This window comes from Corvus cornix, chromosome 2 (genome assembly GCF_000738735.6).
Source record: "Corvus cornix cornix isolate S_Up_H32 chromosome 2, ASM73873v5, whole genome shotgun sequence".
Classification (NCBI taxonomy): Eukaryota; Metazoa; Chordata; class Aves; order Passeriformes; family Corvidae; genus Corvus; species Corvus cornix.
This window is the reverse complement of record NC_046333.1, coordinates 30,432,910-30,454,226: the sequence shown is the minus strand read 5'-3', so window position 1 is coordinate 30,454,226 and position 21,317 is coordinate 30,432,910. Positions and strand designations below refer to the sequence as shown.

Genomic DNA, 21,317 nt, shown 5'->3' with positions numbered 1-21,317 from the left:
TTTGTCCTGACTAGGAAAACAGTTGCTATATTAAAATATATTGGTAGTAATAAAATTACATTTTCTTCCATTTTATTGATCTTGTGAACGTAGCTGGAAAAACCCTCTCTAACTCACGTGCTTCAAAATGTGGTTCAGGAAGCATAAATCTGATGGGAAGCCAATAGAACATGCCTAATAGCACAGCTCAGCCCTCAGCAGATAAAAGCAGTGCTCTGCCCACACTCATCTGCTCAGCTCAGGGTAGGTTCCACACTTAGTGACAAATGACAGGGGAAGCACTTGAGAAGATCAGGATGATACTAAGGTACACTCAGAAGTGGGGCCCATTATGCAAAGTGTATTACTGTCCATCAACTTCTCACGTTATCTGCGATTCAAAAAAAGCCCAGAAACCTGTTCACTTTCTCCTTAATTCTTAATAATCCGACTTTACTGGTCTTTGGACTTCTTTATTACTGCCACTGAACTGGAAAGCACCACTTAAAATGTCTGTTCTCAATATTTTTCATGAAGAGGGTTTGGGGAATTCCAGTTCCATTATTCAGACTCAACAACACTTCAGGCAACTTCTTCACTGTTGTGTGATACTAAAGTTTACCAGGCTCCAAGGCTGATTAAACCAATTTTAACCCAAACTGGAAAAATTTTAAGAGCATTACCCAGATCAGAAAAAGCACTCATCAGTAACCCGACCTTTTAATATACATTACCAACCAAGATATTTACATACCAAGTAGGTGGTACTCTTTAGCATTTCACCTTACAGATAACACTGCATGCTTGAAAGCAGCTTATTACCAGTGTCCTCTGTGCTCTGCAGCTATACAGATAATTCTATTTTTTGAATCTTGCTTCAAGAATTGAATAACAAAGGAAACAAACAAAAGCCAATTGCGCTGAAAAGAACATGCAATAACTCCCAAACCCTGCTGTATATTCCCCAGGCCTGACACGTTCAGAGACAGCTGAGGTGCATGTAGAGTTTCCACCAAGTAATTGAACAGTTCTCCTCTAGATTTCCTAAGAACAAACTCTATTGATTACTGGTTTAGCCAGCACAGAACCAATTTATTTTGTCCCATTTCATAAAAACAGAAACAAAAGCTTTCCTCTTACCCAGGTGAAGAGGTGCACAGGACAAGAGCTTCACAGCTTCATCCTCATAACCTGCTTGCTCCAGTCCACAGATCTGAACTCAGGCTATATCACGCTACTAAATGGAATAATCAGGCCGCTCACACCTAATAAAGTACAACTTTATTAACTTAATTCAAGTAATTCCCTTGTGCATGTGCAATTCTTGAGCTCAGTTATAATGACTTTAATGAAGAAAGCAAATCTTTTGCTAGTTAAATGCCAAACGTGCTTTTTCCTTCAAGTTTTTCTTCTACTTTCATTAACAAGCTCCCTTTCCAAATAGCTGTGTGCATGTAAACAGTGAACTCGGACCCTCATGTCCAATTAAACCACCTCATACAATCACAGCATGCCTTGGGATCAGCCACTCAGACATGGCTTTTGAGATTGCTGGTATAAAGTCTTATTTCTTCTTCTGAAACTGAAAAAAAGATCATTTTGCATTCCAGATAAATTAACTCATTGCCAGAATATCTTTCTTATTTTTTCCAATGACAACCAGCAGGACAGAAATCCTAATGTGCTAAGAGACCCTGCAAAAATATAACCCATTATTTGCATTGTACATACTAGGCTTGCGAAACTATAGAACACATGTTAGCTCGTAAATATTAATTGGAGGAAAAGTTCTGGAAGTAATTGTGAAATCTGGGATCCCAATCCAGACCTAAGTTTCATGGCTAGCTCCAGTTAAAACTGTGGGTTAAACTAAAATGTCCTCCCCTGCTTTAATGGTCCGTAGGTTTTCTGTATACCAATGAAAGCAAATATTAAAAAAAAAAAAAATCTTTGTTTCTTAACAGAAAAAAGACAGCCAAACACAACAACAAAGAAAAGAAATAACCAGCCATCATTTCACATATATTTTATCCAAATGGATGTCCTACATTTAACCATGTTTCATGAAAGAAGACATTATTCTTTTAATATCCTTTCTTCTTGGAAATAAAATTTGTTTTCTAGCTGATCTGACAAAGAAAGAAGACTGAAAACACCCTTATTTTGTTCCTGGCTTTATTTCATGCTTTGTGGATACACCATTAACACCCCAAAAATTTCTTTGTGTCACACTTCAATAAACTTGACATCTATAATAAAGCTTAAATTATACTTTACCTCTATTAAAACATTTTTTTCCTTTCTGGATCACATCAGCCAAACTCATAAATTAGCATAGCCAATATGTCTACTCTGCTATATACAGTAAATGAAATTGATAAACACTCACCTGTCGTATTTGTACATTTCTGTTAATGTCAAGACACACGCTGCTTACTGAGTATCTCAAAGAAAAGGACTTAAACACATAAAGAAACCTCCTCCTTATTGGCTTTAGGCATTAGCTTAACTGCAAATCCTTCAGAAATCACTTTTCGGCCTGCTATTCTACAGTAGCTCCTCTGAACTCCAGAGGCCATGTCCTCTGCTCATATGAATCACCACTGCTTCACTGACATCAGCTGAGCTTAACAAATATGCAGAAGTTGAGGAGCTCACCCCAGGGGCTGCTGTGCTATCAATTAGGGTGCATATTAGCAATGTGAAATAAGAATAGGAGGGCTTGACTACACTTTTCTCCATATTTGTTTCAGAGTTGAAAAGGTGTTTGAAAGGCCTCATCTTGTTAATGAGCAGATTTTATTAGAATCATAAAATGGCTTGGATTGAAAAGGACCTTAAAGATCTACTTTTAATCCCCCCAGCCTATTCTCTAATATCTAAACTAAACCTACCTTCTTTCAGTTTGAATCCATTCTCCCTTGACCTATCTTTACATGCTCTTGTAAAAAGTCCCTCTTCATATCTTTCCTGTAGGCTCCCTTCAGTTGCTGGAAGGCTGCAATTAGGTCACCCCTTAGCCTTTTTTTTTCCAGGCATAACAAACCCAATTCCTGCAGCATTTCCTGGCAAGAGAGAGCTCCATCCCTCTAATCATCTTGGTGGCCCAGCTCTGGACTCATTCCAACAGGCCAAAGTTCCTTCTGGGCTGGGGATCTCAGAGCTGGATGCAGGTGGCAAAGCTGACCACACTGCTTTGGATGCAGCCCAGGACACATTTGGCTTTCTGGGCTGTCAGTGCACATTGCCAGCTCATGTCCAGCCTCTCATCCACCAGCACCTCCAAGTCCTTCTTGGCAGTTTCAAGACTTCTTTAACCATTAGGTGCCCTTGAGCAGTATGAATGACCTTCCATTTAAAATGAGTGTAATAAATAAGCAAAGACAAATTTTTTAAAAAACACCACCTTTCCCTTTTATCAGAGTGAATGTTTTTTCTTCCCTCCACACAGGATTTTGTCCCTTCTATACTATCAACAAGTTCGGAGTTTAGTCTTCCACAAACCCACCACGGTAAAAACTGAGATTTCACTACCAAAGTGTTTCAGTGGGACTGACAAAATGAGTGACATCCATCAGAGATGAGTGTTTAAAGGTATGGTGGTGAGTGTTAAAGATCCCATTGACATCCATTTGGATGATCTGCCTAATTTTGTAAATAGGCTCATCACTCACAAGAAAAGCAAATGTTCCAACTGCATGCCAGCATTTGCACAGCACTGCCTCAGCCTACAGTACTTTACATGATGCTGAAAGAAATATGTTGTGTCTGCAAAACACAGCAATCAAAAATGCAGGATTTAACTTAGCTCCCTAGTGTGCATGTGCTGTGACATGGCTTTTACTTACCTGATTCCCCTCTCCTGAAACTCTTCACTCAGAAGGCATGGTAGGGAAATCATTAAGGGAAAAACACATGTGAGTAAGAGGGTCCCTAACTTATTTTACTCAGAAGCTGGATATGCCTAGGGCAACTGTTCTGCACCAAAAGTTCATATGCAGTAGGAACAGTTCTAATGATAATTTCTAATACAAAAACTATTTGCATTGTTTTAAGGAAATGGATGAAAATTGATCATGAGAGAGCTTTCCAACAGAAATGGTGAACATGATTGCACAGACAAACAATGAAACCTGTAATTCTGCACACTTCCTTGATCACCCAAACTCAGAAAGATGAGTCTGTTACCAGAACAGGTGCAGTGAAAGTCTTCTAGTATAATCAGAGGAATGAGGAATCCCTTTTTTTACATAAGAGAACTAAAAAACTTGGCTAACCTAGTCTAAGGCTAAGGGGCATATGATTGTTGCCTATAAATATATCAGGGAGTGAAAGAAAGAATAGTAGGGAACAAAAATAATTAATCAAAATAAGTACATTTGTACAAGAACTAATAGGTATAAAATTGCCAAAATAGATTTAGACTGAAGACTGTTAAGAATTTGTCCAGCCTCCTGAGCTATGAGATTTTTAAATAGTAACAAAGGCAGAATAATGAACCACTTTCTAAAACAGAGCTTGAGAGGTTTCTGTGTAATGTTAGACTACAGAGCAGTCTGTGAGGCTCTGAAAATCACCACCTGGGCATCTAAATGGGATTGCTCATAGTTATAGAAGGTGTCTGGGGATAGCTGAAAAGTCAACTTCTTTACCCCTCTCATCTTAGAGATCTCTTACTCTTTTACTCTCAGATTGCTTTGTGTTCCTAACTTGCAAGAAATAGATTAGATTATATATATTGGCACACCTGTATTTGTGTGCTCTTGAACCGAGAACAGCACAGGTGACAAGATGTAACAACAAGAACAGGTGAAGATGCAAATGCAAAAGATAGTCAGAGATCACAAACAAAGAAAGCTTGCTGCAGCATTCAGAATTCAAGTAGGGATCAAAGCCATCAGCCTCTGGAAGGAAATCATACTGCTAATGTTCCCATTCAATCAGACAATGGACACATTTCCAGCTCAATTTGTTAAGTTTGAGTAAGAAGAAAAATAACAAGGACTAATGTTCCTGAACAAGGGAAATTATGCCTAAACTTCTCTGCAGAGGCACAGTGTGGGGAAAAAAACCACGAGCCTTGCTCTGAATACTGCATTCCAGCCATCCTTACAAAGACTTCACATTTCTCCTGACCTTAAGAGAAACATTTTGCTCAGGAGAAAGGAGCAGTTGGAGTCAGGCTTTCCACAGCAATGGGTTCTACCAAGGAAACAGTGGGCAGAAGGCCCTCAGGGTAAGCTCTCTGCAAGCATGAAGTAACACTTTCCCTGTTGGGACAAGGAAGCCCTGCAACCTTCTATAGCATGTCTTAGGCCCCAGGAATATTCCATAGCATGGTTTAATTGGAGTGCTGCTTCGTAAGTACAACAGCCACTTGATTTAAACAGGAGCTTCTCTTAAGTTATTTGAATTGAGAGAATGTTGCATGAGGATGACGGTACCACAAGCACTGTCGATAACAGGGCAGAAGGGGGCCCTCTGTGCCACACAGTTATCTTGGATGCAGAGCCGTTCACTTTTGGCACGTTTGGAGGAAGACAGATATAGAAAGGTTAAAACAGAGCAGTGGGAAACAATCCTTATGGCTCTTTCGTCTTTGTTTCCAAAAGTTAGTCTTGTGCTTGCATGCACAAGTCTGCAGATGTTGTTGTGGTACACACCTCCCTCTCTGCCCTTACGCTGCATATTACCACCTAAGACTGAGGATTCAAGTGAATCCAAAACCTGAAACTGAGGAGTTTACAAAACAGAATAAATGTTAGAGCTAAGAAGTAACCTTACATGCCTCCTAACTTACAGACTGCTGAGCAGGCACTGCTGATGCTAAAATGTTTATTAACATGCTCTGCCAGGATATCAAGTAGGTATCTTCTCTATTCCTGAGGTCACATTCTTTTTGACTGTGCTGTCAGACAACAAGATTAGCTGAAAAGCCTGTAGGTATCATGTCTGAATTCATAAGCTCAAATATCTTGCATATGAGGATTTCAAGAGCAGGTGGTCAGCTCATTAAATCCTGATTCACGTCAGCAGGGCCCTCTCCTCCTTTGAGACACTTCTGCCCCCCCCCCCCGCTCCTCTCCAGCTCTCTGGGCTGGGGATGAGTGTGCCTAGCCCTTTGAAAGCATACCAAATACACTCTTCAATATGTTTGGTCCAGTCTCTCAGCACAAAAATCTGCAGCTGTTCCAGAGATGACGAGGCAGGCTTAGGGCAGGGACTAGCCAGATCTGAAATTGCTGGCATCTTAGTTTACAGGACCTTAATCATCTGCATGCAAACCTGAAGGACTACAGATAGAAGGGTTAAAAAATTAAAAAAGCAGAGAAGTGGCATCAAAAACCCCAGTATTTTCTCCATCATTTTTTAATTTGATATTTTTCCCCACATGTTCACGATTGGCCAAGGTAACTGATATTGATCTATGAATAAGACTGTGCTGAAATTACAATGGTTGGCCCTTTTAGATAGCAATTAACAGAAAATTGTCATTACAGAGCCCTCTGTGACAGAACTTTGTGTAAGTGGCCAAAACCACAGGATACATTTCATAATGATCCCAGCCATTATATGAAAATGGTTTTGGCATTGAAAACATGGACAAATAGGGAAAAAACATAGTAACTCTCGTTGTTAAATGTTTTGTAGGTTTTGGTTGGTTGTGTTTGGTTTTGTTTCCTCCATCCCCCTCTCCCCAAGTGAGGTAGCATTTTATTTATGGGGCTGAATTTCCAAGTTTGAAAGTAACACACAAGTCTATTTTTTTTCCAAGTCTGCAAACCTTTCTCTCTCACCTCTTCTTCCATTCCTGAGGGAGCGAAAGTAGCAAAGAGAAAGTTTGCTTCCCTCCTGATCCCCCTACAGGGTCACACAGTTCTTGCAAACAGCTTACTGTTAAAAAGCCTTTGCTCCCTCTACTGGTTATTGTATCCTGATATAGCATCAAAGTTGAGAGTACCTGTGATTTCAATGACAAAGTTTCAACGAACCAAACATAGCTAAATACAAAATCCACAGTCATCCTCTACATAGCCTTCGAGTAAATCCAATTTGCACTTAAATAATCTGGCAGAATCACTTTATTTTCATTAACTTTGCTGGATACGCCTTTGTCTCTAAAAAGATGTAGTGACAATACCACTTCATATTTAAAATTCACTGTGTTTATTTGCTTTGCTTTTGATATTTACGCCTGGAAACTAGTCCTGGGCACATGCAGTTGGAACACCTGCGTGTACTTGTCTAGAGTATGCATTGAGCACAGATGGATGTGGCCTGTGGTAAGTGACAAGGACTCACCACAGAGCTCAGCTTCTCTTTCAACTGTTTCACAACAAAAGAAAACTGGAGAACTTTTCTCTGCTTATGGCAAGAATCGTTGTTTCTCCTCTATGAACTAAAGTTTAGAGGGAGAATTTGGCTGGCAGTAATAAAGCGGATTTGCAACAAAGACATTCTTTTGGCTTTTATCAGGCATAAGGAAGAAAGTAATTGCAGTGGCATCCCATGGAAAAAATAATAACAGCAGAATTGTTCATAAATGTTCCGCTACAAGATGCAACTGTGTTGATGGTTTTTTCCATACTCTTTATGTCATGATGTGTGCTGCTTTTGTTTTTATCATGGTTTCAGGCATTTTCACTTGACATCTCAAATTTTTGAACCCATTGGTTATATCTCTTATTCAAGAAGATAATAAGAATCTGCATCCAGCGACAACATTTTTGGTCCGAAGCCAGCATGACTTTGGAACCTGCTTATATATTCCCAAATTAATCCTCATCCCTTTAACCACAGAAGTTGCACCAGGGGAAGTGTCAGAAGTCATGCAGGTTTCTGGATGATGCCAGTGTGAGGGGAATAAGGCAGACAGAGAAGAGAGGCCTCACAGCAAAACATTTCATTGCCTTCCATGGTCAAATTCATCTACTTAGGACTCAACACAGTATAGATTAAGCCTTGACAACTTTCTGTTCTGGAGAGAAAAATAAAACCCCTTCATCTACTAGGACACAAAGTATCAATAGAGTTCCTCTTGATCTGACAACTGTTGCTAGAAGGAAGTGTCAGCACCAATTCAACATCACAGGTTTATGTTTCTGAGTCTAGAATAATCACTGTTCAAGCACCACTAGTCTTCTTCCTCCTTCTCATTTTGGTAAATGGACAGGTTGAAAATATACTTGGCTTTTATCCACAGACCTGTCTATTGTGCTGGTAAGAGGTTCAAGTCAAACAAAAACCAGTAAGGCCTTAAGTAGATTTTTAAAAACTCCAACCATCAAAAAAGAACCAAAAAATGCATGCTCACTATGAAAAAGAAAAGACAGTCTGGCAGGATTTTCTCCAAGGCACTGACAGGAGTCGGGTTCCTCCTGGTTGCCCATATATCACAGCAAAGTCATGGGATATTTCAGCTGAAGATGAAAAAACCCCAGTTACTTCTTCCCACAGACCTCTCCCATCACTGAGGGGGAGCCAGACTGGATTCCACATCACACTGTAGAGCTGCAGCTGGAGACACAGTGTGGGCATGCTTGAGCACCACTCCAGCACAAAGGAAAAAACAGAGAAAATTCAGGCTGTTACGTCCTGAGCAGCTTGTTCATTTGAGTGAGTTGTGGTGTGCTGCACTGCTGACCAGTGGTGAAGTTGGTCTAACCACAGCCCCCATGCTTTGCCACCTTCCAAACTCTGTGGAACATGCGCCTAACAGCATGGGGATGTACTTTAGGGGCTTTTAAACAAAGGAGATATATATATACATACACACATATATATATGCACACACACACGCACACATATATATATATATTCATACACACACATGCATAACTCCTAGAAGGGTTTAATGATGCGTATTACAAGACTGGTTGGTCCTGAAAGTTGAACAAATAATATTGAAATAAATCCCAGAGAAGGTAGAGTCTAGAGTCAATAGCAAAAGATAAATGATGCAGTCACAGGATTACAATAGATCTATTTCTTCTCAGGTACACTTTTTCTCTCATATCTCACCCACATAATAAACAATTTATATGTGTCACAGCTATATAACCTTGTCCATGGCAAAAGAAACCACTGGCACGTAATGTGACAGACCAAAAATGAGCCTGAAAAATCCCATACACAATTGAAACAAGATTTTCCCCATGAAAAAGTAGGAAGAACTTTGAAAAGCTTGAGAAATGCAGTGACCCAGTTGAGATTTCTCCAGAACTGATGATCTAACACAGTCTGTTTCTACAGGGGGTGAACTGAAATCTTTACTGACTCCATGTCATCAGAGCCATGCTTTTAAAACAACCTGAAGAAGTTTAGATCATGCTGTGTTTCAGCAAGATCTGTGTTCCCTTCCAACTGTGCTAATTCCTGCAGACTGCAGACCAGTGATGTTAACAAGTCTTTTAGGTATTTCTCATACCTGGATGTCATACCATATGAAAAGATATGCTATTTAACACACTATACATACAAGCACTCGCAAAGACAAAAGCTTTTCCTCCCCCTTTCCATGACAAAAGCTATTAGTTCAGTCTGTTGATGATGATAAAAAATTCCAACTTGTGACTTTACCACGGAACTGTTTCTGAAGACATTTTTTATGACACATCAGAAGCCAGGCACTGCTCTCTAACATGTCTGCACGTATAAACCCTGAGCAATTTTGTTACCAGTAAAGTGTGTGAGGCTGTGGTACGTCAGCAACCATTAACAGATGCATTGGAGGAGTCACACAAGACCATGAAATTCCATCTCAGAGCAAGGAATATGCATGCACAGAGAAAATCCACATTTTGAAACACATCTCCCTCAAAACAGCACTAAAATCTAAGTCAGATAAAACCATGATCCATGCTCAGAAGTGAATGTAGTGGCTCAGACAGAGATTGCCTCCTGTGGATGTAAACGTACCATTAGTTTCATTAGCAACAGAATTTAAGCACATGTCCAAGAAGTATTTCTGTATCAGGGTATTATCTATCCATCCACTTGCCAAGTATGCTGCAGGGCCATTCTCTGAAAGTATCCACATCCATATTTTAACAGAGCCAAGCCTGTGGGGTCAACATGTATAAACTGACACTATGCCAACTTTTTCATTTTGCAGAATTACCCTGATTCAGAGCAGCTGGAGCTCAGGTCCCTTGACTTTAATTGGAGCTTATATTCACTCTTTGAGTGTTTTGGTCATGCCTTTGGCTAAATGAGTTCCACACTGACTTGTGTAGCCCAGTGGAGATAATATTACTACTGCAATACTATCTTTTGCATGCCTTGAGTAGTTTAGGTGTTAATATTGCAACTAGCATGTTGCATTTCTGACTTAAAGGGACACATTAATGGCTTAAAATTCCATACATCCTAATCTGAGCATGCATAAAATCCACCAGAATTAATTAAAATGCTAAAACTGATGGACTTTTAAAAATGTCCTTCAAAGAGTTGAACTGAAGTCCCCCTCATATCTAGTAATCATGTATGCTCCCTTCTTCACTCCATAGACATCTCTGCAGATAAAAGCCTGCTAGTTTGCAGTGAGAAGTCACTACCAAAGACATTTCTGCAATGAAATGCCTGCTTGTGTGCAGGCAGTTCTCCCCTAACAGGGAGTCAGATGCTTGCTAATACTGCATCAATCCATTGACCAACACTTGCTCAGTGAAGCAGACATCTGGGTGGAAGTCAATATTTCCTCATTACTTCAGTGTTTAAGTCATGTCAGGACATCAACACGTATACACACAGGAGATCACCAGCAAATTTAAGGGCAATTTTCCAAAAGGCTGAAGAAATGGCTTCTGAACTCCCTTACCTAATCAGCAGGTCAGACTCTTGAGTCCTCATTACATCCGTACAGGGAAGGGCTGCAGAGTTTAAAAACTGGTGAGGTCAATATCTCATACTGCTACAGAACACCTCCAGTTGCCTTAAAAAAAATTCAGGTTCTTACCATGCTGGACACAGCTGGATCAAATTTTGGATCATAACCCTGAAAAATATTCTTACAGGAGAATTATAACGCTAATGTTTCAGACACTCATGCCAGGAAAAAAAAAAAACAACAACTGAAGATATCCCTCTAGTCAGAAAACTTACTCCTAATTTTATTTCAAACTTAGTTTTCAGCATTATAATAATATCTATATTTAATTAAACTACTGTTTACATTTATATTTCCTTAGAGTTTATTTGAACACAAATTTTGAATTGGAAAAATAATGGTGTGTAATGCATTCAGCCAAAACTTACTTTTTACCTGGTTAATATGGTAAAGAGGGGAAAGTTCATTTCACCCGCATACAATTTGTTTTAGTTCTCAGAATGATCGTGAACTGAAAAATTAATTATTTCCAGAAAGCTGGGCTAAGCGTCACAGAAAGTGGCGAACACGAAAAATCAGTTGCTGCCTCAAAGAGTTTGTAATAAATTACAGAACAGGTGGAAGAAAAGAAACACTATTCTCTTGGCATTACAGCTGACTGGAACTAAGCTCAGAATGATTTACTGAGTTGACCAAAGTCACACTGCAAAGTAGTGTAAGAGACGAGAACTGAAACCAGTTTTGCTCTGTTCCAGACAAAAATATTTACCATGTACTTCTTATTCTTTATAACTATCAGGACACTTAGATTTTGAACTTATAAATATGGGCATATTCTCCATTTTGCACCTTAACAGCAAAGAAACAAATAAATAAATAATCAGGGGAAAAAAGCTTGCAGCTGGTCACGGCTTACATCTCAGTTCTGAGCGAGACTTTCTGATTAAGTATAATGTCCTAGAATATTCAGCAACTGCAGCAACATAAGGGCTGCTCCTGCAAAAAGCAGCCTTAGCTCTGGTTGGAGTTGATTAAAAATGAAGAGGAGTTGAAGGAGACATTTTCATTCATTCAGCGGTTCCACAGTTTTTGACAAATGTTTGGGTTTCCATGGAAAATTACCAATTGGGAAATTTCTTAGAAAGAATGAAATTTATTTCTACTTAGCAAAGAATGAGTTACAAAAAGAAACATATGGCACAAGGGGTGAGATTTCTGTGAACCTTCTGCACAGCTATCACCGCAAGAAATAGGAGCACTTTAATATCAACTAAAGCTGTACAAATACCATTGTTTTTCACTTGCTGCCTGAGTTTGGTTTCAGGTTGCACAAAAGGAAAATATGTGTGGTTTTCTTCTGAAAATGAGAGCATTTTTAAGCAAACATTTGCGGTTATGTCAAAATTCTCAAATTACCCCATTATGCTCCTGAGTTAGAGAAGCACTTCTCTTTTCAAAATAAAAACAATTTTATTTAAAATAAAAGTAGAGATTTAAGGATCTGGGGTTTTTTTCAATGAAAAATCCCAGTTCTTTAATTCTTTTTTTCAGGGTACATCTTGGATAGGAAATCAAAATATATTTGGGTTCGTAAGTAGATTAAGTTAACCCAGATTGGTACTTTTCAATAAATAAAACATTTAACAATAAAACATGCCCCACTCCTGTGTCTTTCTCATTCCGATCTTTAGCTTCTATGTCTTGCATCCAGAGGTATGGGAGAAGTCCCTTCTGTGAAACATCAGTAGAAGGGCAACAAGATCACAAAACCTTTTCCTTCCGCCTTACAACACAACCAAAAGAATGAAGGAGTGAGTAGTAGTGAACAGCCCAAAGTACAAATTTATCTAGTCAAAGATGAATAAATGTAAATCTACTTTGAACATAAATACTTCAAGACATAAATATGGGACTGGGCTCATCAGCTGGAGGCTTTAAGGAAATTCCCATCATTTACTACAGCACTACAGCTGTGACAAAATTAATGTGGGTTTGGGATATTTTCATAAAGCAAAATATTTATAAGAACAAAAGCATTTCATACAGTAAGAGTGTGTGAAATAAAGATGCTGCCTTCTTTGGGAGCATTTGCTTGGGACAGCTATGGTTACAAAAGTAAATTTACACTAGAGCAGGTAAAGAAAATGTATAACGCCCGGTTGTGGGAACAGCCATCAGACAAAAGATCTAATATGAAGCTGATAGTCAAATTTATCCAAGGCCTGACATGTTATATGCTAAATCCTTAATAATATAATGTAGGGGTAAATATGAAAACAGAAGCAGTGTAAACAAAAAAAAGTAACTAGACTATGTTGGAGGTAAATGAATACAAGAAACTTCTAATGATATGGGGAGTGACGAAATTACTAAGAAGAGTCATCAGAAGAAGGGCAATGCCATTTGAAGATGTGAATTTTCCAAATTTATGAAAGGGACTATTTACAAAATCACAGAAATGAGAAATTAAATTTGTAATTTGAGTCCTTGTTACCTGATGTGCTGATAGCTTAAGTGCCTCAGAGGAGATTCAATCATCTTTTGTTTGCATCATTTTTACAAGCAATTATGCTTGAACCTTCTACCAATTACCAGGAAAAAACCCCTTCCACAACTAGTTTCTTCTGTTTTTATTTCACTTCCCACTGCAGCACTGGAGCGTGCCACAGTTAGACAGAAAACACTGGGCTGTGTAAACTGGCTCGCCAGACACACAAAATCCTTTTAGGCAAACAGTGGCATTCATAAGCTCAGGAAACAGGCAGAAATCAGTTTATGTAACAATTTTCCCTACAGTCAGATTATGTGGATCAATTATCCCTGCCCATATTAGAAGGTGTTGGAAATTTATTGTCTTTGATGTCCTTTCCAACTCAAACCTTTCCATGATTCTATGAATAAGGACTGTTTTCACATCCATAGAGGTACCCTCAGTTTCCTAAAATCATCTGAGAATTTTACCCAGTAGATTTCTCATGTAGATTCTAGCCCTTGACCATGGCCTTGATCACTTCTGCAGCATATCACACTTGTGGTGGTTTAAGAGCTAGGAAGCATTTGCCATCCACAGCGAGTACAGGATATGGAATGATTCCTCCTTGGTCCCTCTGCAAGCCTTGATTTTCCTGTCCTGTGTTCGCTCCACTCTCCAGCTCACCCTTTATTTTACTGAAGCATTCTTTTTTGATGTAAAGCAGTATATAAGAGAGAATATTTTTACCTGAGTCAACCAACTTACTATACACTATAATTTAGGTGTGGACATTTTTCATTACTATGGTAATATATTTTCTAGTGGTCCTAATACTGTAAAAATGACAAAATTACTTTCTGAGCGAGTTTTTCATGTTTTTTTTTTCCTTAGGTGAGAAACCTTCTGGCAACAAAACCCTAACATGAGGGCCGTTTCACTCCTCTGATCCCTTGCAGAAGTGTTGCTGAGTTTGCAGTTCTATAACTCAGGATACATTTTTCACTCCTATGACAGGTGGCTCCACATACACAGGTGTGCTGGGGATTGTGGAGCAGTCTATCAGCCTGTCAGCTGGTGTAGTCGTCCCACTAATAGACTGCCAGGTCTCCTTTGTTATCCTGGAAACCTATCTTTATATTTTCCTCTTTATTTTCCCCTCTATTTTTTTGATTTTGAGTGATTTTGCTCCTATCGTGAACAAAGCTGTTGCAAGTTAAGTTTCATTATTAATTCTTCGTCAAGTCTGTATGGGCAGTCCAGTGTGCTTTAAAATATCCGTGCCTCCTCATAAAATACCCCACAACTCCTGCTTGAACATATGTGATGCCCTACACATGCTCAAAACCCCAGTAACCTCTTGGCTTGCTTAGTGAAATGAATTTTCTTATTGCAGTGTCGGTCAAAAAGGTTCTTCATTTCTCTGGGATTTTAAAGATATTATGCAAAGACAACACCCTGGTTTTCCAAAGGAAATCACAAGAACAAAAGAAAATGTTAAAGACAGAGCCCAAAGCCTGTATGTTTTTGTTTTGTGCTGCTCTCTGCAGATATGCTTTAGATACAGGGATTGCATACAGAAAACCTGCATAGGTAAGTTCAGTATATCACCTCACCATGGCTTATTTTGACTTGCTGAAACCATTTCAATGACTTGATAAAAACATACGTATTCCAGGGCAGCCTAAGAAAATTAGGCCTGAGCTGACAATTAACAGCATAACACGAGAGAAGAGATGTGTATTCAGCCAAGACCCTGGTACAGAATTCCTAAAATCATTTACTGTTTAAAACACTGAAAAGCAAAAGTATGATTAATCTAAAAATTACTCTAATCCCAACTGAGCTTGTTTACCTTTTGCCCCTCTGACACAGTAAGATTTAAGTTACTCTCATAGTTTAGCTCATAAGACAACTCCATGTCATTAGTTTGTCAGTAGTTCTGTTACAGACAACACAGTGCTCCAATATCACTGCAAGGGAAAAAAACCAGCAAGTGCTCAGAGCAAAAAACCAAAGCCGATTAGCTCCATGGAGACTTGTTTCTACATCAGACTGCATGGCTTATTGCTTCTGAAAAAGACTGCAGTGTCAGGCACGCCAGGCTGGTGACACTGAAATTACACAGACACACACACACAAAAATCAATTTGTGAGCAAAACCAGTTGAAGACTGTGTGTGAAATCTGCCCAAAGCAAGGTGGGGGGAAGTGGAGGGGGGCATTTACATTGCTGTGTACTTAACCCTGGTCTCAGGTCGTCGCAATGCTGACAAAGGTGGACAATTTTTGGTACCTGTATCTCTGATCATTGTATTCAAGCAGCTCCCTCTTAAGGTCCTGACTTTATAAACTTTTCCAATTCAGCAGACACTTAAGCATCTCTTTCAACCTGTTCAAGTGGCACATAAGCAGGTTCCAAAGTGCTTTGATGAATAGCATGGATCAAAGTATGTGCTTAAATGTTTTGCTAAATAATTAAAAATTGGCTTGAGAGCTGGCATAAAGGCACTCACTGATGATTACCAATCTTTATGAAAATTAAATGAAGCAATTAAGCTTAGCTTTCCTATCTATACTTCCAGAAAGGCCTATTAAGTCTAGCATACAAGCTCTGGTTATTGGAAATTTCAGGATCAGTAAGTCTAGGGTTAGTTAAAACAACATTGCCTTTTTATAGAAAGGCCTTGATGTGGACAAGGTGCTTTGTATATCTATTACCTCAAGGTAAACTGTGGAGGAAGGCTTTTGACAAACAGCCTAACAACATAATATAAAAATTATTATATCTTTGTCTTCCTTAGGATTGTATCTTGAAATAGGTGACTACAGCTACAAAAACTATAGACTCTTGCGGAGGCAAGGCTGGCATCCCTACTTTCATTTGCACCCATTCCCTTTCGCATGCCTTCTTCAAAGTCTCTGAGAATTTCACTTTGCCTGACCCTTCCTACACTTGTGTTAATCCCCAAACTGTAATCTTTCTAAACTTGAACAAAACCAGTTTATCTATGCAGGACTTTTTATTCAGACAGCAAAGCTAAAACCAAAAACAGATGAATGAGCAAAGTCTACAGGGACAGGAGACAAGTCTGTTCTCCACGCAAGGGCCTGCTAAGTATTACACTGCCTAAAAAGATCCGCAGAAACATTTGAATTCCATAAAAAGTTGCCAGCTGAACTGAGTTTATATGTACTTGAAAAAGGCTGAGTTTATCTTGTGAATCTTATTTCAGTCTGTTTTGCTCAGTTGTCCTTTACCATCAGCACTAAGCCCCAGAAAAGTTCATGTTTTCCTTGTGTAAAACCACATCAAAATCATATGGTAAGAGAGTCCTTCATACTGAAAAAGGAAAACCATACATGGAAGAGACAAACATTAGAAAAGTGTTAAGAAATTTTCATGGTATCCCTGAAGATGAATTAAAAACACACTTGTACTTAAACATAAAAGAAAAAATGTAATAAACAATGCATGGGCAGAGTCCTACCACACTGTGCAGTTCTGACGTGGAGTCTGAAAAGATGTGTTACAGGCAGACTTACATACTCTTGCACCAGCACTAATCCTGAGAGCTATTGCACTGGGCACCTCAACCCAGTCCTGGCTCTACTGTCCAAAGGTGGCCCCTGAGCACCTGCAATCCAGGATGGCCACAAAACAGTGCTGAGGCTGTTTCTTCTCTCACCACCATGGGAAATTTCCACTCTTGCAAGGAATCTGTTCTGCCTCTGGCATTCCTGCTTTCAGTTTAACTCCTTCTTGTAGTTGGGCCTTCTTGCCCTGTATGCCAGATCATTCCTCAGTCAAGTTACCACTGCCAATTATAACCTCCCCTTCATTGGAAATAGATGCCATCAGACAAGGCTTGCCCAAAATTATACACCCAATTAGAAGCAAGATTAAGAGTAATACCAAGATCTCATCACTGCTAGACTAAGTGCTAATGACTGCAGGACAGCTCTCACTTGGAAAGGACGTGCACCTTGTTAAGACAGTTATTCATTGTATTACTATTTAAAGAAGATGGAGCAAAAGAGTACGTGGAAATATAGGGAAATTGAAGTTATGAACAGAGAGCAGCATAGAAAAGTGAGGAAAAAGTTCCATCATCATATAGGACGACACATGAAAGCAGAGGTTAAAATCAAGGCTAGAATATGCTGGCCTAAGTTATCACCAAGACATTCAGAGTGAATCTAATGCTCTGAAGTCCATGAAATGTCCTCTGCAGCTGAGGTTTAAAATATCACAGTTTCTTTAAAGTAAGAGAGTATAGATGAGCATTCAAATGACTGCTGCTGGGCTCCTGAAATTCAACTTTCAGAAACACGCAGTCTTGTAATACACATAACTAAAATTTACCTTCTCAACCTGTCTGGAGTCAGATCTCTGATTGCTTTTGCCAACAGGGAGTCTGGCCTCTTGAAGCAATGCACATCTATATCTGCCAACCCACACCCAGGAGGTGATGAACTAAGCCCTACAAACTTGTTTCTTTCTCTCTCTCTACTTCATTTTTATTTCTAACAAAATGCTCCTGTGAACAATAAATATGTAATTTTCAGAATTAAAAATGGGCTTTGGGTTTAGTAGATGGCCTCAGCCTAGTTATAGTATCAGCAGTTTTTCCTCTCTAGGGAGTAATTAAGGGAAAGCTCTGACCACAATGCTAAACTGTGATAATGACAGAATTTAAAATCATTTTCATACCACATGCTGCATTGCAGTTCATTTCCATATGCTCTGCCTTCAATGAAGGTGTCAAGCATATAAAGTCTCCTAGGCAAAAAGATGACCAAAGTCCCAATGCCTGGAAGGAAGCTCAGGGGAAAGACACACATTGTCATACTATATGTGATAAGGTCTCCACATTATGAAGTTGGCAGGTGGGAAGTAAGAAGGCCCTGAAGATTTTGACTATATTTGTCTCTGTCACACAGTTAGCACCTGAGATTTGTGATGTTTTGTTGGAGATTCACCTGGGCTATCAATCATTTGTTAATAGTGGACATTCAGTACACAGCTACTGCACTCACACTAAAGCTGCTGAATAGTTATGGTGAAGCAAAATTTCATGGTTCACACTTTGCAACACATTGTAGTTGAGACTATCCCCTCTCTGCAATGCCATATAGAGAAAAAAATAGCATCATAGCCACATTACCTAAAAGGTCGCTGTTAACTGGGGTGCAGCATTGCCTTGACAGTTACATTGACACTAATTCCAGCTCTGCCTTTTTCAGCAGAAATGAAAAGACCCTTAGGGGAAGGTCATTTGCCAGACATTACATCTTGGGCTGCGAAACAAAACTATTCACAAGACAAATGGGGACACCAAGAGCAGCCTCAAATAATATTTATCTCTGAAAATGATACAGCTGAAGAAATACTCTGGGGAAAAAAAACCAACAACCAACCAAATTAAAAAACAAACAAACAAAACCCCAAACAAAAACCCAAACACAACAAAATAAAAACAACAACAAAAAAGGCAAGCAGCTTCTCAGAGGCAGAAAATAGCTTTGTATAATTCATTCAAGTTTTGTCTCTTATTTTGATCACCTTCAAGTTCACTAAAATCAGACCCAGCTATGTAAGGTGGTAGATGAATAAATATTTATCACACACAGAACTGGTGATCGTACTTGGGAGATCTTCCTAGAGGAGGTAATAGAATAACAGAAGGGAAGGAGGTTGACAGGAGAACTGGGAATCAGAAACATGGTTAGTGTGGTACATGGAAGTAGCAAGGGAGGCAAACATCTTACAAGAGGAAGGAGTGGAGAGAAGTGGGAGCAGGAACTTGGTGAAGGGCATGGGGAACAACACATGGATTGTCAGAAGTAAAACCTCTAGGCTCATAGGAACAAGGCAAGGTTAAAAAAGAAAGGTATTAAGCAGCGAAAACCACCCACTGAAGAGTTGAAAATGGGTCCCCTGTATACAGCTAGGCAAAAAGGATCCTGAGGTGCACCAAAGGAATTGTGACCAGCAGGTCAAAGGTGATTTTCACCTTCTACCTCACTCTCATGAGATGCCGCCTGGAGTGCTGCATCCAGCTCTGGGGTCCCCAATGTAAGACAGACGTGGACCCATTGAAGCGAGTCCAGAAGAAGCCACAAAGATGATCAGAAGGATGGAACACCTCTTCCGCAAAAACAGGCTGAGAGAGCTGAGGCTGTTCAGCCTAGAGAATAAAAGGCTTCAGGGAGCATATTCCAGCACCTAAGAGGGGCCTATGAAAAGGCTGGAGAGGGACTTCTAACAAGGGCATACAGAACAAGAGGAATGGCTTTAAACTGAAAGAGGGTAAGTTTAGATAAGACATTAGGAATAAATTCTTTCCTGAGAGGGTGGTGAAGCATTGGAACAGGTTGCCTAGATTAGTTGTGTATGCCCCACTCCTGGAAGCGTTCAAGGCCAGGTTGGATGGAGTTTTGAGCGCCTTCCACTGTTCTAGTGTGGAAGAAGTTGTCCCTGCCCACAACCAGGGGTTGCAACTAGATGACCTTGAAGGTTCCTTCCAACACAAATCATAAAGAATAAAAAGGACTCAGACAACCCAGAAGCGCAAGGGATTGTGGAGTTATTATGTAGAGACAATGAGCAGAAGGGCAGATGACACATTCCTCCTCAGCCTGGATCAGAGAAAAAGAGTCCTGAGGCTCACCACTCTAAGTCACCCACAGATCTCCACAACACGGAAACTCTTTCATTCCCCTTTTGGGTGCTCATTCACACAGGGAACAAAGATCTGACACTGCAGCACCTTTGTTCCAGTACCAGGTTTGGAGCATCAGCCAGAAGAGCCTCTCTCTCAATGGTTTTTACAGCTGTCTGTATGATGGTACAGTACAAAAACAAAATGAGGGAAGAGAATGGATTGCTGTTCCAAGCAGCCTAAAAATGCATCTTAAGTAACAAGAACTCTATTAAAATAGAATTATTGTGGTTTAAAAAGTCAGTCCTCATAACTCAGAAAATCCTTAATTTTGGTAATTTCCAGTTCTGAAATGTTCCATTCTGAATTCTTGTTTTGATGTACCATTATGGTAGCATTATCTGTGTATAGTAATTGTGCATGTTGCTCCTGTGAAATCATATTTCATACTACTTTATGCCTCCTAGGGCAGGAAGAAATGTGGGGGGAAAAAAAACCAAAACAAAACAGCAAAATGTCGAAGAATAATGCTGATGTATATGTATCCCAAAAATAGGAAGTTTTGAATATACCCATTTTAAATCAGAAAATTAGTCATTCAGTTATACAGGCTCAGAATATTTGCTTCCAGGACAAACCTAGAAAGATACCGTACTTTTCACCTTGGTGAAAACTTATATCTCACTTACTCTTTGAGGTTCCTCCATTTCATCTCAAATCATTCATCTCTAAACACAGCAAACACAGCAAAACCTGTCACAAAGGCTTGAAAACTTATTTCCTTTGGGTTTTTGTTTGCTTAACATGGTCTGTCAAGGAATCAATACCTATTCTCATATGCACACAAAGACAAGTAATCTTAAGCATGCATATGAATAAAAGACAAGCAATAGATTTTATGCAATTGGGACACAGCATAATCTAAGTTTGTAAACCCCTTTAAAGACCTTTATAGAACTAATTATAAAGGTAGGAAAAGATCTATCTCAACTAGGACCATACTTGCTTATGTAATATTTTGGTGCAAGTTTGATGACAAGGCAAATTTTAAATTCTGTGTGAAACCAATGTGTCAGAAAGGAAATAAAATGTTCTATGTGCAACGCTTCAGGAAAGGCCTGGCCACTCACGACTGACAAACTGGCTGACAATTTTTCAAACCCTCTATTTTCTTCTGTTATGCAGAAGGATAGATTAAAATCTCCAGTAGCATTCTGAAGACATCTCATTGATTACGAGAATCCTGATAATACAGTCAGGAAGTGGAACCAACAGTATGTGATTTGTCACTACCCCTAAATGAGAGATTAAATTTCAATAACTACATTTCAAATACTTACAATCAGCATTACAGCAAAAGACTTCAAACACTCCCC

The 21,317-nt window shown here is 39.3% G+C and overlaps 1 long non-coding RNA gene across 1 annotated transcript in view; it reads right to left on the bottom strand.

The window, feature by feature from the left end:
* Positions 1-1,128: 1,128 nt before the first annotated feature.
* Positions 1,129-21,317, bottom strand: part of LOC104688933 — a 53,737-nt gene continuing 33,548 nt past the window's right edge. The window contains exons 4-5 of the long non-coding RNA XR_005601493.1: positions 21,282-21,316; positions 1,129-1,244 (exon numbers count right to left, since the gene is read on the bottom strand). This is a non-coding gene — a long non-coding RNA (uncharacterized LOC104688933). The remainder of the gene's footprint in view (positions 1,245-21,281; position 21,317) is intronic.